The 16,677-nt window shown below is 53.2% G+C and overlaps 1 long non-coding RNA gene across 1 annotated transcript; it reads right to left on the bottom strand.

Moving 5' to 3' along the window:
• Positions 1–2,546: 2,546 nt before the first annotated feature.
• LOC127032371 (uncharacterized) lies at positions 2,547–9,123 on the bottom strand. Its single transcript, XR_007768779.1, has 3 exons — positions 9,099–9,123; positions 7,280–7,357; positions 2,547–2,628 (listed from the first exon to the last, which is right to left on the bottom strand). It is a non-coding gene; the product is annotated as an uncharacterized LOC127032371 (long non-coding RNA).
• Positions 9,124–16,677: the final 7,554 nt, after the last annotated feature.

Here is a 16,677-nt window from a genome sequence, read left to right as displayed (position 1 = left end):
CGATGCAGCATGAAAAATAAACTCAGCTTTTTATACAGTAACTGAGCTGGTGAAAAATGGCTCTACACTGACAATACAACTTCTAATTAAAACTGCCACTTTTGATTATATTGTTCATATTTTGAAAAATGTCCCTTTTCAAAAAAAATATTTTGGATTTCTCTGCCCACTTGAGAGAGAACGTGGAGTTTTCTCCACCAAAACTAAACAGAAATGTGATAATTAAAAACATTTACAAATAAGTTTGAAGAATATTGGAGGAGGTAGGGGGGATGGAAGTAGTTCTAAATATTAATCAATATGTCTATGTACATGAATGATAAATATATGTGCTACTGAACCATTTCCAAACAATGGCTCTCCTAAGCACTGAGGTCACATTGCGTAGAGAAACTCCCAGGCCCACAGGGTTGACATTCTCAAAGGCACAAACCACCCCAGGGTGGGAATGTAACATACAACACGGCATTACTGGCACAGGTTGGTTAGTTGCATGTGTTGCTATGGCTGGCAAATTGCTCTTTTTTCAGGTGGGGGGGAGTTATCTTTGAAAGGAGTTCTTCATCCATCCTCTCCCACTCTCATCCAGGGGGGCCAGGCAGGGGCGGCTTTAGCCATTTCGCCACCCCAAGCACGGCGGCACACCACGGGGGGGCGCTCTGCCGGTTGCCAGTCCCGCGGTTCCACTGGACCTCCTGCAGGCTTGCCTGCGGATGGTCCATTGAACCCGCGGGACCAGCGGACCCTCCGGAGGGACGCCTGTGGGAAGTCCACCAGAGCTGCCTGCCGCCCTCCTGGCGACCAGCAGAGCGCCCCCCACAGCATGCGCTTGGCGTGCTGGGGGCTGGAGCTGCCCCTGGGGCCAGAGCCCACCACTTTTACTGGCCCTAAGTGTGAGCAACTGGATGAGGTGGGAGAGGAGTGAGCAGGAGGGTGAGGTCTTGGAGGCAAGGGGTGGTGTAAGGGTGGGGCAGTATAAGAGGGCAGGGAATGAATGGGGCAGTGTAAAGGGTCAGGGCCTTGAGGAGAAGGGGTGGCCCAGGGTAGGCCCACAGTTCAGGGGCCAGCAGCACCCCCTACACACACTTTTAGGAAGCTTTTGCCCATCCTGCCATCATCCCAAATGAATTTGTTACAGTAAGAAAACTTTGAATGACAAGTATCAGAGGGGTAACCGTGTTAGTCTGGATCTGTAAAAGCAGCAAAGAATCCTGTGGCATCTTATAGACCGACAGACGTTTTGGAGCATGAGCTTTCGTGGGTGAATACCCACTTCGTCGGATGCATCCGACGAAGTGGGTATTCACCCACGAAAGCTCATGCTCCAAAACTGTTAGTCTATAAGGTGCCACAGGACTCTTTGCTGCTTGAATGACAAGGAGACTCAGAGACCCACCATATAACTGCTAAAATCCTCACTCACCCCTAGAGCTGGGCAAACAACAGAAGGTTCTGGTCACTGGCAATTCCAAAAAAGTAAAAATAAAATAAACAGAAAAAAATTGGCTTCAGGTTATAGACTCATAGACTTTAAGGTCAGAAGGGACCATTATGATAATCTAGTCTGACCTCCTGCACAATGCAGACCACAGAATCTCACCCATCCACTTCAATAACAAACCCCTAACCTATGTCTGAGTTATTGAAGTCCTCAAATCGTGGTTTAAAGACCTCAAGGTGCAGAGAATCCTCCAGCAAGTGACCCATTGAACAAAACTAAATTTTTTCCAAATTTTGATGAACCAAAAAGCTTTTAAAAAAAAAAAGACATGGGAACATTTCGAGGGATGTAACTTTGAATTTTTTAAATAAAATTGAAGGCATTTTTAAACAAAAAAATGTGTCAAACTGAAAAATCAAAACGGTTTGTTTGGAAAGTGTCTAAACGAAATGCTTCGACGTTTTAAGAACTGGGGTCAGAGTCTGGACATGAAGAATTCAGGAGAACAAATAAGAATTTGCAAAATGTTTCCATGTTGCTGAATCTGCATTTTTCACCTAAAATAGGTTTAGATGAAAAGTTTCACCCAGTCCAGTCCCCACTATTGATGGGCATTGTAAGGAGGGATCGTCTCTTCTAGCTGGTTCCCCAGCTCAAGTCTGTCTCCATCTAATGGGTTCCTCCCACCCACTCCAGTATAGGGTTGCCAATTTTAATTGGACATATTCCTGAAGATTTGATCACAACATAATCTTTAATTAAAAATTAATATTTAATTCCTGCAGACTCCTGGTCAATCCTGGAAGATTGACAATGCTAATCCAGTTCCCTGGGCTTGGCCCGTTTCTCCACCTAATGGATCCCTTTCTCTGGTTTCCTGGGTGAAGCTCTGTTCTCCATTAGCAGGTCTCCCTCACCATTCTCCAGGGCTGGGTCTTGATTCCTGTTTCTGGTTCCCTGGTCTCTGTCCCTGTCACACACTGTGGTGAGCTCATATTCCTGTGAAACCTGCGGACTTCCAGGCTCCTGGGACAGATGAGTCAGCTGTTTGCTGAAGATGAGTCCTAGGTAGGCAGACACTTTTCCTCTAGCTTTCTGAAACCATTTCTAGATTAGCAGCACTCCCACAAACACCAGCACTCCCACAAACACCAGAACAATCGTGCAAAGATTCGAGGGCGCTGGCTCTGAAACAAAAGAGAGAAAGGCCCCATTACTAAAGGACTCATTTAAATCATCCCACTGCTGCCGTGAGGATCCCAGAAGATTATGATATTCCTGGGATACAGTAAGACCTGAGTTTAGCCGTGCACACATGGGCACCACTCAGAGCAGCAGGAATGAGATCTCCAGGCTCATTATCCCCATCGGCCAATCTGACGGAGGGAGAAAGGTGAGCCTAGCAAAGCAGCCCGTTACAGAGTCTGGGAACCGGGAATTTTAAGATGCTCCAGGATGGGGTCCCTCAGATCTTAAGGTTTGAGGCAGTGGTTACGATCATCGACTCCAGCCTCTCCTGAAGCGTGGGAAAGGGCTAGCCATGGTGGCCTAGAGAGACACACCCGCTTTGTGCTACCTTGGAATTTCTAAGCTGCCCCTTTAGGGCAGTTGGCCTGGGGCCCAGGATCCAACTCCTTGTGCAGTGATGGGTGGGTGAGTGGAGAGCTCTGGGCCCCAGTCCAGCCTTACTCTGATCCTAGTGTCTGTCATTTACACTAGTACCTGTAGGTCTGTTGGTATTTCATGCTCACTTTGCATCAGTGTAAAAGTGACACAAACAAAGTGCAAGGCAACAGAGAGTCCAGCCCCCACACCTATTGCTTTAACTGGAAGTTTCAATTGCAACCAAAACTCTGGAGAGATTTAAAAAACAGAATCACAGGAGCTCTGGTAATCATCAAGTGATCCATTCCCTGTCACCCATTCCCAGCTTCTGGCAAACAGAGGCTAGGGACACCATTCCTGTCCATCCTGGCTAACAGACACATCCTCCATGGACTTATCTAGTTCTTTTTTTAAACCCTCTTATAGTCTTGGCCTTCACAATATCCTCTGGCAAGGAGTTCCACAGGTTGACTGGGTGTTGTGTGAAGAAATACTTCCTTTTGTTTGTTTTAAACCTGCTGCCTATTAATTTCATTGGGTGACCCTTGGATCTTCATAGAAGATTAGGGTTGGAAAGGACCTCAGAATGTCATCTAGTCCAACCCCCTACTCAAAGCAGGGCCAATGTCCAGACAGATTTCTACCCTAGTTCCCTAAACGGCCCCCTCAAGGGTTGAACTCACAACCCTGGGTTTAGCAGGCCAATGCTCAAACCACTGAGCTATCCCTCCTCCCTCAATTTTGTGTTATGAGAAGGAGTAAACAACACGTCCTTATCTACTTTCTCCACATCAGTCATGATTTTATAGATCTCTATCTTATCCCCACCCTTAGTCGTCTCTTTTCCAAGCTGAAAAGTCCCAGTCTTACTAGTCTCTCCCCATACGGAATCTGTTCCATGTCCCTAATCATTTTTGCTGCCCTTTTCTGAACCTTTTCCAATTCCAATATATCTCCTTTGAGATGAGGCAACTGGATCTACGTGCGGTATTCAGGATGTGGATTTCTATAGAGACACTACGATATTTTCTGTCCATTATCTATCCCTTTCCGAATGATTCCCAGCACGGTTTGGTTTTTGACTGCTGCTGTGCATTGAGTGGATGTTTTCAGAGAATCCGAGATCTCTTAAGATCTCTTCCTTGGAGTCATTGTGATGCTAGGGGAAGTCCTAGAGGCCGGGAGGGGGAATTCCACACATGCTGCAGTCAGGGCCGAGGAGCTGAAGGCAGGCTATGACCTCAAGGCAGGCTATGACCTCGTCAGTGGAATGAGTCATTGCATACAAGCACAGCTTTGGGGGATGGAGATGGAAGCAACCATAAGCTCTTAGGGGATTCAAAGGGAGTTTCGGGTCAGGAGTGACACCCTGGTCAGACACTGGGCCTGATCCTTGTGCATGCTGAGCTCTCAGGGATGTCAGGGTGTGCGTGAGAGCTGGGACCCATGGAGGCAGCGTGGCGCAGAGCGCTGGACTGGGTGTCCCATTGCTGTAGGGAGGGTCTATACTGAAGGGCTACAGCAGCTGTAGTGTTTTAAGTGCAGACGCAGCCTGAGCCATAAAGCAGGTTCCTTCCCACCTCCTCCCTTTGCAGAAAACACCCCATCCGTTTAAACAGCTACAGAATCCTCAATAAAAGCGACTTCTTCTCCAGGCCGTCTCCAAGCCTCTCTCCTTGCAATCTGAAGAAAGCTTAATGGTTGACAAATGGTTTTCCCATGCTGCTGCTTACTTCTGTCTAGCGCTTGTTTCTTTTTAACAGTGCACCAGCCTGTCGTGGAATCACCTTGCTAAACCGGTTACAAATTCCAGAAACCGGTTAAGTATAATACTTAGATTAATTGGGCTGTTAAGTAATTTGACAGTGCCTAAGCAACTCCCTCACCCAACCCAGACAAAGAGGAGTTGCCTCTCTGAGATTATTAAGAAGAATGGACTGGGACTTTTTAAATGATGAGAGAACTGAACGGGGCTCTCCCAGCTGAGTGCTCTAGCCACAGGGCTAGGTTAGGACAGCTCCTCTGTCATGTTGCATGGACTGAACTCACAACTGTGGGTTTAGTAGGCCAATGCTCAAAGCACTGAACTATCCCTCCTCACCATGTTGCATAGAGCAAGGCAGGTACCTAACTTATTCCTTCAAGGTATGACTTGAGCAGCATTGAAATCACCTGGCTGCAAGAGAGGGGTTTCCCTGGATTACAAGCCACAACAGGCAGGGAACATGGAGGGGGTGGGGCTTGGGACACACCCCTCTCATCAACATCTTCCATTGGCTTCCCCCAGAGTATGCTGGCTTTTGGAGATCGCAGTTTTATGCCCTGAACCCATTGCCCTAATTCCCCATCAAGAATAGCATCCCCGACACCATCTCAGCAAACCTGGCGGCTGCACGTTGCGACTTGTCCTCCCCCACACCTATTTCAGATTTGGTGTCAATTTCTACCTGCAAGTCAGCAGGACTCCTACGGTACCCGCGTGGTCCCTCAGTACGCCAACATTTTTATGGCTGACTTAGGACAAACGCTTCCTCAGCTCTCATCCCCTTACACCCCTACTCTACTTGCGCTACACTGATGGCATCTTCATCTTCTGGACCCATGGGAAGGAGGCGCTTCAGGAATTCCACCAAGATCTCAACTATTTCCACCCCACCATCAACCTCAGCCTGGACCAGTCCACACAAGAGGTCCATTTCCTAGACACTGTAGTGCAAATAAGCCATGGTCACATAAACACCACCCTATACCAGAAACCTAATGACCGCTACACTTACCTACATGCCTCCAGCTTCCATCCAGACCACACCACACGATCCATTATCTACAGCTGAGCTCTAAGATACACCCGCATTTGTTCCAATCAGACAGAGACAAACACCTACAGAATCTCTATCAAGCAGTCTTAAAACTACAATACCCACCTGGTGAAGTGAAGAAACACATTGACACAGCCAGAAGAGTACCCAGAAGTCACCTACTACAAGACAGGCCCAACACAGAAAATAACAGAACGCCACTAGTCATTACCTTCTGCCCCCAACTAAAACCTCTCCAGCACATCATCAACAATTTACAACCTATCCTGAAGGACGATCCCTCACTCTCACAGACCTTAGGAGACAGGCCAGTCCTCGCTTACAGACAGCCCCCCCCGACCTGCAGTAAATACTCACCAGCAACTACACACCACACAACAAAACACCAACCCAGGAACCAAACCCTTCAAGAAACCCCGGTGCCAACTCTGTCCACATATCTATGCAAAGGACACCATCATAGCACCTAACCACATCAGCCACACCATCAGGGGCTCATGCACCTGCACATCTACCAATGTGAGATATGCCATCATGTGCCAGCAATGCCCCTCTGCCATGTACATTGGCCAAACCGGACAGTCTCTAAGCAAAAGAATAAATGGACACAAATTTGACATCAGAAATCATAACATTCAAAAACCAGTAGGAGAGCACTTCAATCTCCCTGGTCACTCAATAACAGACCTAAAAGTGGCAATTCTACAACAACAAAACTTCAAAAACAAACTCCAACGTGAAACTGAAAAACTGAAATTAATTTGCAAACTGGACACCATTAGATTAGGCCTGAATAGAGACTGGGAGTGGTTGGGTCATTACAAAACCTAAACTTAATTTCCCCAATACTAATTTCTCCCTACTGTTACTCACACTTTCTTGTCAACTGTCTGTAATGGGCCACTCTCTTACCACTTCAAAAGTTATTTTTCCTCCCTTGGTATCCTGCTGTTAATTCATTTATCTCGTTAGACTGACCGCACGCTTGGTAAAGCAATCCCCATCCTTCCATGTATTTATACCTGCTCCTGCATTTTTCACTCCATGCATCTGATGAAGTGGGTTCGAACCCACAAAAGCTTATGCCCAAATAAATTTGTTAGTCTCTAAGGTGCCACAAGGACTCCTCCTTATTATTGACACTCTGCACTCGCATTGGGAGGCCCCAAACATGGCTCCTCGATTGGCCAAGGGCTTGTCCTTGGGCGTAGCCAACTCGGCTATGCCAGCTCCCATGGTCCATTTTTGGCCAATTGTGGCACAAGCCATCAGGCCATCTGAGAAGATCTGGAGCAACTGCATGATTCCCTCAAGCTCACATTTACATAAGTGGGAGCTGGGACATGTGTGTGAAATTCAGGCTGGGATGAGAGACGCTATTGGTGCAGGAAATCTCCCATCACAAGCTACTTACCTTCCCCTTTGGTCTCACTGCGAGGTTCCTCCTCAGCACCGGACGTCCCAGACACAGTAGGTGGGATTGAGCTGGGCTCTGGAATGGGACAATAAGAGGAAGTGTTGGTGAGGACTCCGTATATCACAGGCCTGATTCTCCTCTTCTTGCCTGCACTGCAGGAAGGTGGTCTAAGGGGAAAAGTGCTGATCTAGGACCCAGAAGTGCCAGGTTCACTTCCAGCCTTTGCCACAGAGCCCTTTGATTATCTAGGGCCAGATACTCAAAGGTATTTGCATTCCTGAAGATGCAGGTAGGCCACTAATGGGATTTTCAAAAGTGACTAACTCCCATCTTCAATGAGAGTTAGGCAGCTGTGTGCTTTTGAAAATCCCCCTACACTCCTATTTACAGCTTGAGGTGCCTAAATACCTTTGACAATCTGGCCCTTAGGCCCAGATCCTCCAAGGTGTTTGAGGCATCTGATTTCCCATTGATCTTTGAAGATCTGAGCCTCAGATACTAGCGTGACAGTGGCCAGAGATAAAACAGATCACAGCCTGCCACGTATTTCCCGGGGGTTTCAATGCTGACACTTCATAAATGTTTGTTCCTCATCCTGCAGTCAGATGCAGCCAGCAGTCTGTTGAACAGAAAAAATGAGTCACCCTGTGGCCTATAGGACACATGCTGCTCTCCCTGTGAGCCCTTGGGTGCTTTAAACCTTGCCTGCACTGCAGAGAAACTTTGCAAACATGGGCAGCAGGTATCATAGGCAGGGGGAGGGTGTGTAACTCCCCAAACAGCCTAGCGTGGCCCCGCCCCATGCTCTGCCACCAGGCCAGGGCCCCCCCTCCTGCTGTTCCCAGCACTCTGCCATGGCTGGCCCAGGCCTGGCTGGGACTGTTTTGGCCTGCCTCCCACTGGGACTTCCGGGCGGCAAGCCCCCAGCACCTGCCACCCTGAGTGCCAGGCCTGGGGACGCGGGCAAACCGTGTGCTGCTGGGAGCGCTGGGCCTGGGGCCTTGCCCCCACAGCTGCCCAGCCACTGGGGCCAAGGGCCACAGTGGGGGGTGCTTGGGCTCCTGCAGGGGCAAGAAGGGGCCAGGGACTAGCCTCCCTGGGTGGCCTGGTCACTAGCTGGCCATGTTTGCAAAAATGGTTTATTGCATTAGAATCAGTGGGCCTATTGTAGTCAAGGCCCCTGCTGTGGCACAACAGGATTTACACCTTCCTGGTTCTCAGGCCAGTCCCATCATTAGTTATAGCAGCCTGGGGGCTGCTCTAATCTGTGCCAGCTGGCAGGGGGCCATCAATCCATTGAGAATAGCCAGAGCGCATGGTTCCTCTCTTCACACATTCCCCTTCGGCTGGGGGCTGCAGAGGAGATGGCTTTCCCAGCTCAATGTCTGCTGGGGTCTTCCATTTCTGGGAGTTTAATCATAGAAATGTAGAACTGGAAGGGACCTCAAAAGGTCATTGAGTCAGTCCTCTACCTTCACAGCAGGAACCAAGTACAGTCCCTGACAGACTATTTTGCCCCAGATCCCTAAGCAGCCCCCTCGAGGACTGAACTCACAACCTTGGGTTTAAGCAGGCTAATGCTCAAACCACCAAGCTAGCCCTGTTTCTACAGGCTTTATGCTGCCTGAGAAGTGCAATGGGAGCAGCGTATCAGAGGGGTAGCCATGTTAGTCTGGATCTGTAAAAGCAGCAAAGAATCCTGTGGCACGTTATAGACTAACAGACGTTTTGGAGCATGAGCTTCGTGGGTGAATCCCACTTCGTGGGATGCATGGGAGCAGAGTTTTTTCTGGGATCACTGAGCGTAGAACCTTACCTACCACGATGAGGTTTACAATACCACACACTTCTTGTACATTTCACCTTGAATCCTGTAAACACCTTCAGCCCCTTTGCTCACGTTCTCCATCTTGAAGTAGCCACCAGAAAAGGAGAGTGTCTCCTTGAAGGAACTGAGGACGTTTTGGGAGTCCTCATCAGAGGAGTAAATGACATCTTCCCACGACGAAGTTGAGGGCTTTTGGCCATCAGTTCAAAGGCAAAGAAACAGGGTCTGCCCTGCGCAGCCAGGGAACAACGGGGACGGGTTTTCTCAGTACAGAGAAACATCATTTTCCCTCCCACCCCAAAACCATCCGCTCCCGCGATCTGCTCCCTGGGCAGCGGAATTCCTGTCTCCGGAGGCAACTTCAGCGCCTGCGGTTTAACCGCTTATTTTGTCCCCACCCCCATAGACCTTCTCCCCCCACCCCATCAGCGCACACACCCCTCCCCACTACCCCCCGCCTCCGACCCCCCCCCGCCCCGCCCGATCAGCGCACACACCCCTCCCCACTACCCCCCGCCCGACCCCCTCCCCACCCGATCAGCGCACCACACCCCTCCCCACTACCCCGCCCGATCAGCGCACAGCCCCTCCCCAATAAACTCCGGTTCCCCAGTGTGATCGATGCACCTCCCCACACACAAGCTCACCTGCTCGCCCCCGTCCCGTTCTGTGCACAACGCCGGCCCCTCCTCACCTGCTGGCGGAGACCCGCAGCCCCCGATCGCTCCGTCAGGACTCATGGAGGGGGGGGGGTGCAGAGGGGGGGTCCTGGGGTGGTGGTTGGGGGGATCTCTGGGGGATGGTGAAGGGACAAGGAGCAGGATGGGTCGGGGATTCTGAGGGTGGCAGGTAGTCAGGGGCAGGAAGTGGCTGGGGGGGTCAGATAGGGGACAGGGCCAGGCGGTTTGGGAGGCACAGCCTTCCCTACCCTGAAGCTCAGTCAGCAGTTTGAGGCTTGCAGAAGAGCCAAGCTGTCAGCTTTTCCATTACAGCTACCATCTCTTTCACTTCCCAAATGCCAAATTATAGTCTGTATTTATTTTCAGTGCCACAGGGAGATTCATATCAGGGGAGGGTAGCTTCCTTTAAAATTAGCCTGGGGGAGGGATCACATGAGAAGAGCAATAGCCTCCCCCACACTACCAAGGGAGACCCCCCCCCTCCCCTCCATTCCCTGAGGCTTCAGAGGGGTTAATTCAGTGGTTCTCAAACTTTTGTCGTGGTGACCTCTTTCACATAGCAAACCTCTGAGTGCGACCCCCCCTTATAAATTGAAAACACATTTTTATATATTTAACACTATTATAAATGCTGGAGGCAAAGCGGGTTTGAGGTGGAGGCTGACAGCTCACAACCACCAGTAATAACCTCATGACCCCTGAGAGGTTCTGACCTCCAGTTTGAGACCCCCTGGGTTAATTTAATTTTAGCACCCAGTCTCCATTCACATGCATGTGCTATTTTGAGCATTTCAGTTTGACAACACAGGCTCATCCCAAATTCTGGACCAAGCTCAAATGCTCAGTTCGTGGAGTATGTACATAAGGATACTAAAGACAAACCCACAGGAACCGTCTCCAGTTTGTGAGGGACCTCATGGAGCCAGTCTCTAAGAAACAGATAAATGAATGGAGGTTAAGTCATTAATGGCTGTTAGCCAGGATGGGTAAGGAATGGTGTCCCTAGCCTCAGTTTGTCAGGGAGTGGAGATGGATGGCAGGAGAGCATTACCTGTCAGGTTCACTCCCTCTGGGGCACTTGGAATTGGCCATTGTCGGCAGACAGGATACTGGGCTGGATGGACCTTTAGTTTGACCCAGTATGGCTGTTCTTATGTTCTAACCTAACTGAACCCAAAGTTATGGAGACAGATATGAGTCAAGGAAGCCAGCAGAGTATCAGAAACCTGGAAAAATCTCTGACTGGATGGGCCAGGTGTTTGTTACAAGCTGAGGTGGTTCAAAAGTTTTGGATTTTTTTTTTAAGCAGAATTTTTTTATTGTTTCTTTAAACAATCAAATACAGCAAGCAGCAAATATTTGGCACACACTTCTGAAACCTCAAACCATGTTCAGGTTTTGGCAGACTAATTTCAGCTTTTGAATTAAGAAAACCACAACAAAGTTTGAAGGAAAGCAGACATTGTCCATGATTTTTTTCTGCTTTTTAAAAACCCCTAGTTTTCGATCCAGAAAAAGTTTTGATGGAAAATATTTGTCCAACCCTTTTAATGAGCTTTAGTGCCTTTTAGCAGTAGCTGATGCTGAGAACCAGTGATAAAGAAAGAAGTTTCTCAAAACTAGGTTTGTGCCGAGATGCGGAAGGTTTATTTTTCCCAGGGGCGCCTGTGGGGGGAGAGGAGGGAGCAAGTGGGGCAATTTGCCCTGTGCCCTGCAAGGGCCCCCAGGAGAATATATATTGCAATTTTTTCATAGAAGGGGCCCCCAAAATTTATTTGCCCCAGGCCCCCTGAATTCTCTGGGCTGCCCTGCGTGAGGGCGAGGACATGGGTGGGTGAACATGAGTGGGTACAGATGTTCTCTGACACAGTTTGGAGGCGGAATGATGGGTTGTTCTCCAGCTGGTCCAGGTGCAGTTTTTCCTTAGGGGGAAGTCAGATTAGATTCATAGGGTGTTAGGAAGATACATTCATCCAAAGATTGTGAGATGCTCCCGTACAACAGTGATGAGGTGTGGGGGGCACATAAGTGCCATAGAGCGATGTACAGCCTTGTCTTCACAATCCCCACCCTACCTGGCCTCTCTCATTCACTGTTGATGTTGACTCACCTCCAATCAGCCAATTATGTCAGCCTCCATTTCCCACCAAGCCCTTTCGTGCTTTCTGCCACGCAGCCCCTGACACCTGGGAGGAGCCCATCAAAGCCGTCGCATTGGCCTCTTCCAAATCACCCTCAAAAACTCTCCTGGGTCGGGAAACCTGAAACCAACTTGACACTGGTTTGGCTACTGGTGTGTTGAGACCACAGCTTCTGTAGAAATCCATGGTGCACCCCCGCCTTGAATACTGCGTGCGGTGGTTACCTCATGTCAAAAAAGATATCGTGGAATTGGAAAAGGTTCAGAAAAGAGCAACAAAAATGATTGAGTCTGGAGTGGCTTCCCTCTGAGGAGAGATTAATAAGACTTTTCAGCTTGGAAAAGAGACAACTAAGGGGGTGGAGTTATGATAGAAGTGTATAAAATCATGATGTATGTGGAGAAAGTAGATAAGGACGTGTTATTTACTCCTTCTCGTAACACAAAAACTAAGGGTCATCAAATGAAATTAAGAGGCAGCAGGTATAAACAGAGAAAAGAATTTCTTCCCACAACACACAGTCAACTTGTGAAACTCCTTGCCAGAGGATGATGATGTGAAGGCCAAGACACTAATAGGGTCAAAAAAGAACTAGATAAATTCATGGGGACAGGTCCCTCAATGGCGATTAGCCAGGATGGGCAGGGATGGTGTCCCTAGCCTCTGTTTGCCAGAAGCTGGGAATGAGCGAGAGGAGGTGGATCACTTGATTTCCCGTTCTGATCATTCCCTCTGGGGCAACTGGCACTGGCCACTGTCGGAAGACAGGGTCACTGGGCTAGATGGACCTTTAGTTCTCATCATGCTGATGAATACAACTTTGTTGTTTCCCTGTGCGTCCCCACCCCCCATATGTTTTCTCTTGTCTTATTCTCAAATTTCAAATCCCTTGAGGCAGGGACCATCCTTTGTTCAGTGTTTGTACAGGGCTGGGTCCTGGTTCATGACAGATGATAATAATACAAGGATAGATAGATATAGGGATGGCTACCTAGACAGTTAGGCTGGTATCTATTTAACACTCGTTCTTGTACAAGTCTCAGGGTTAATAGTTTTTTCTTGGATTGCCTCTAAGATGTTATGGCAGCATGTTTAGAGGATGGGCACTTTCAAGTTCTAAGATCGGGTTTTTTGCTAGCTACTTTTTCTCACCTCAAAAACACCCAGCACACAGTTAGCTTTAAAATACAATTTATTTATACACATTAAGTATTCACAGGTATTAAACAGCATTCAAGAGTATATGCAAAGGAGGAAACACTTGAAAGAAAAATAGAAAAGGATGTACGTCTATTGTAGACAGTAGGGGTAGCCTGACCCCACATCCCAACCCTGAGCCCCCTCCCACATGCTAACTATGTTATGGTTTGGTTGCTTGGGGCTTAGGGGGTGATGGGGGTCACTGCTGGAGGGGAGCCTTCTCCACTGCTGGGTTTAGGGGGAGGCTCCTCCATTTGGGGGAAGCAGCACCCCCACACACTCTGCAGAGGGAGCACCAGCCTGAGCCCCAGCCAGGGCCGGCTCCAGGCACCAGCTGACGAAGTACGTGCTTGGGGCAGGGGGGCGCTGGGTTTTTGGGGTTTTTTTTTGGTTTCTCAGGGCAGAGTGGAGGGAGCTTTTCCGTTTCTCCGTCCCGCTGCTCGGGGGTGGGGCTTCGGGCAGGACCGGTCGGGAGGGGGCTTCGGGGGGCAGGGGCTTGGTGCGGCGCTCGGAGGTGGGGTGGGGGCTGAGAGCAGCGCGGCGCTCGGGGGGGCGGGCAGGGGCTTGGCGCGTCACGCGGAGGGGGCGGGGCTTGGTGTGATGCCGCGGGGGCGGGGTTTGGCGTGGAACTAGGGGGGGGGCGGGGACTTAGAGCAGCGCGGCGCTCGGAGTGGGGGTGGGTTCTTGACCCCTCGGAGCGGGGGAGAGCGCGGCCTTGGTGTGCTCGCCTTCAGGTCATGGTCAGGGCAGGGGCGGGGGCTTAGAGCAGCGCGGCGATCGGGGTGGGGGCGGCAGGGCTTGGGACGGCGCAGCGCTCTGAGGGGGCGGGGGCTTGGCGTGGTGCCCTGAGCGCAGGGGGCGGGGGCTCGGCTTGGTGCTCGGGGATTAGAGCAGTGCCGCGCTCGGAGGGGCGAGGGCTTGGTGGGGCTCTCGGAGGTGGGGTGGGGGCTGAGAGCAGCGTGGCGCTCGGGAGTGGGGGTGGGTTCCGGACAGGGCGCCGGGGGAGGGGGGCTTGGTGTGGTGCCCTGAGGGGAGGGCGGGGGCTTAGAGCAGCGCGGCGATCGGGGTGGGGGCGGCAGGGGCTGGGCGGCGCAGCGCTCGGACGGGGCGGGGGCTTGGCTGGTGCTCGGGGATGTGGAGCAGTGCCGCGCTCGGAGGGGGCGGGGCTTGGCGTGGTGCACTGAGGGCGGGGGCGGGGGCTTAGCTTGGTGCTCGGGGATGTGGAGCAGTGCCGCGCTCGGAGGGGGGGGGGTTGGTTGTGGTGCCCTGAGGGGCGGGGGCTTAGCTTGGTGCTCGGGGATGTGGAGCAGTGCCGCGCTCGGAGCGGGAGGGAGCTTGGCGCGGCGCAGCACCCTGAGGGGGCGGGGCTTCGGCGGTGTGCCCCTCGCGGGGGGGCAGCGCTCCTCTTTTTTCCTTGGTGTGGCAAAAAAGTGCGAGCTGCCCTGCCCTTAACGCGGAACACGCGCAGTGTGAACACCCCCTGACTGCCCGATCTCCCCGGGGCCCCACCCTGCGCGGGGCAGCGGGGTCCGTGCTGGGGCGGCGAGGGGCGACTCTGGGGAACGGGCGGGAGTCTCCCCCAGCCCCCCAGCCCCAGCCCGGGAGCGAAGCCGGCTCCAGCGCCTGTCGGGACGCGCCCGTCTCTGGATCTGTGACGGGCAGACCCAGCGCCAGCCGCCCTGCCGGCCCCGCCCCGCGCAGGGCCTGTCACCCAATCCCAGGCTGCGACTGAATACAATTGCATATTGCGCCCGCCCCGCCCCCCGCAGAGCTCGGAGCGAGTGGCCATTTGGTTTGGCTCCGGCGTCCGGGAGGTTCGGTGTTTCCTGCTCTGCCTCCCTGGTGAGTGTCTGCCTGTTACCCCGGGCCGGGGCAGGGCGCGCGGGCCTGAGGGGCGAGCCCGGGCGGGAGGGTTATGGGGGGCAGGCAGAGTCCCAGCCCCAGCCGTGTCTCACCAGCTGCGCCAGGCAGAGGATACGTGGCTCCGTTACAGCCCCAGGGAGATTTGTAGCTCCGATTATAGCAGCTCATGCTGATAGCTCGGCACGTAGCACGGCCCGTGGCACCGCACGTTGCTCCTCTGTACCCAAACTTCTGCCCCACTCGTGAGCCCCTCTCCACACCCCAAGCACCGGCCAGACCCTGCACCCCCAGCCCACTCCTGTACCTCATCTCCCTCCCACACCCCAACCCTGAGCCCCCTCCCACATGCTAACTCTGTTATGGTTTGGTTGCTTGGGGCTTAGGGGGTGATGGGGGTCACTGCTGGAGGGGAGCCTTCTCCACTCCTGGGTTTAGGGGGAGGCTCCTCCATTTGGGGGAAGCAGCACCCCCACACACTCTGCAGAGAGAGCACCAGCCTGAGCCCCAGCCGGGGCCGGCTCCAGGCACCAGCTGACGAAGTACGTGCTTGGGGCAGGGCGGCGCTTGGGTTTTGGGGGTTTTTTTGGTTCCTCAGGGCAGCGCTGGAGCTGGGGGGGGGGGGGCTGTTTGTCCGCTGCTCGGAGGGGTGGGACTTCGGGCGGGGCAGGGCGCTGGGAGGGGGGGCGGGGGCTCAGAGCAGCGCGGCGATCGGGGTGGGGGGCGGCAGGGGCTTGGCACGGCGCAGCGTTCGGACGGGGCGGGGGCTTGGCTTGGTGCTCGGTTAGGCAGTGCAGGGCTCGGAGGGGGCGGGGGCTTGGCGCGGCTCGGAGGGGAGGGGCGGGGCGTCGGGCGGTATGACGCTGGGGGGGCGGGGGCTTCGGGCGGTATGACGAGCGGGGCGGAGCGGAGCTTGAGGTGGCACGAGGCTCAGGGGTAGGGCTTCAGGTGGCATGACCATCGGGGGCGGGGCTTCGGCGGTGCAGCAAAAAGTGTGCGAGCCGCACTGTCCTTTAGGCAGAGCATGCGCAGTGTGAACACCCCCTGACTGCCCGGTCTCCCCGGGGCCTCACCCTGCACGGGGCAGGCCGGGGGCAGCGGGGTCCGTGCTGGTGGGGGCGAGGGAGCGACTCTGGGGAACGGGTGGGAGCCCCCCCCGGGCCCGGCGAGGGAGCGAAGCCGGCTCCAGCGCCTGTCGGGACGTTCCCGCCTCTGGGTCTGTGACGAGCCTGCCCGTATTACAGCTAACGGAACGTAGCACAGCCTGTGTACAGCGACCGGCTCCGTACATTGCTCCTCACACAGCCTGTGGCACAGTGAACCCCACCGCACGCTGCTCCGTGAACGGCCCATAGCGGAACGAGCGGTGCCGAACGTTGCTCCATGCACCGGCCGTAACGGCGCAACGAGCGGCGCCCCAAGCCCTTTGTCGTGCACGGGCCGTAACGGCGCAGCGAGCGGCGCCCCAAGCCCTTTGTCGCGCACGGGCCGTAACGGCGCAGCGAGCGGCGCCCCAAGCCGTTTGTCGCGCACGGGCCGTAACGGCGCAGCGAGCGGCGCCCCAAGCCGTTTGTCGCGCACGGGCCGTAACGGCGCAGCGAGCGGCGCCCCCAAGCCGTTTGTCGCGCACGGGCCGTAACGGCGCAGCGAGCGGCGCCCCAAGCCGTTTGTCGCGCACGGGCCGTA

This window comes from Gopherus flavomarginatus, chromosome 12, assembly GCF_025201925.1.
Source record: "Gopherus flavomarginatus isolate rGopFla2 chromosome 12, rGopFla2.mat.asm, whole genome shotgun sequence".
Classification (NCBI taxonomy): Eukaryota; Metazoa; Chordata; order Testudines; family Testudinidae; genus Gopherus; species Gopherus flavomarginatus.
This window is presented reverse-complemented; position numbering and strand designations above follow the sequence as displayed.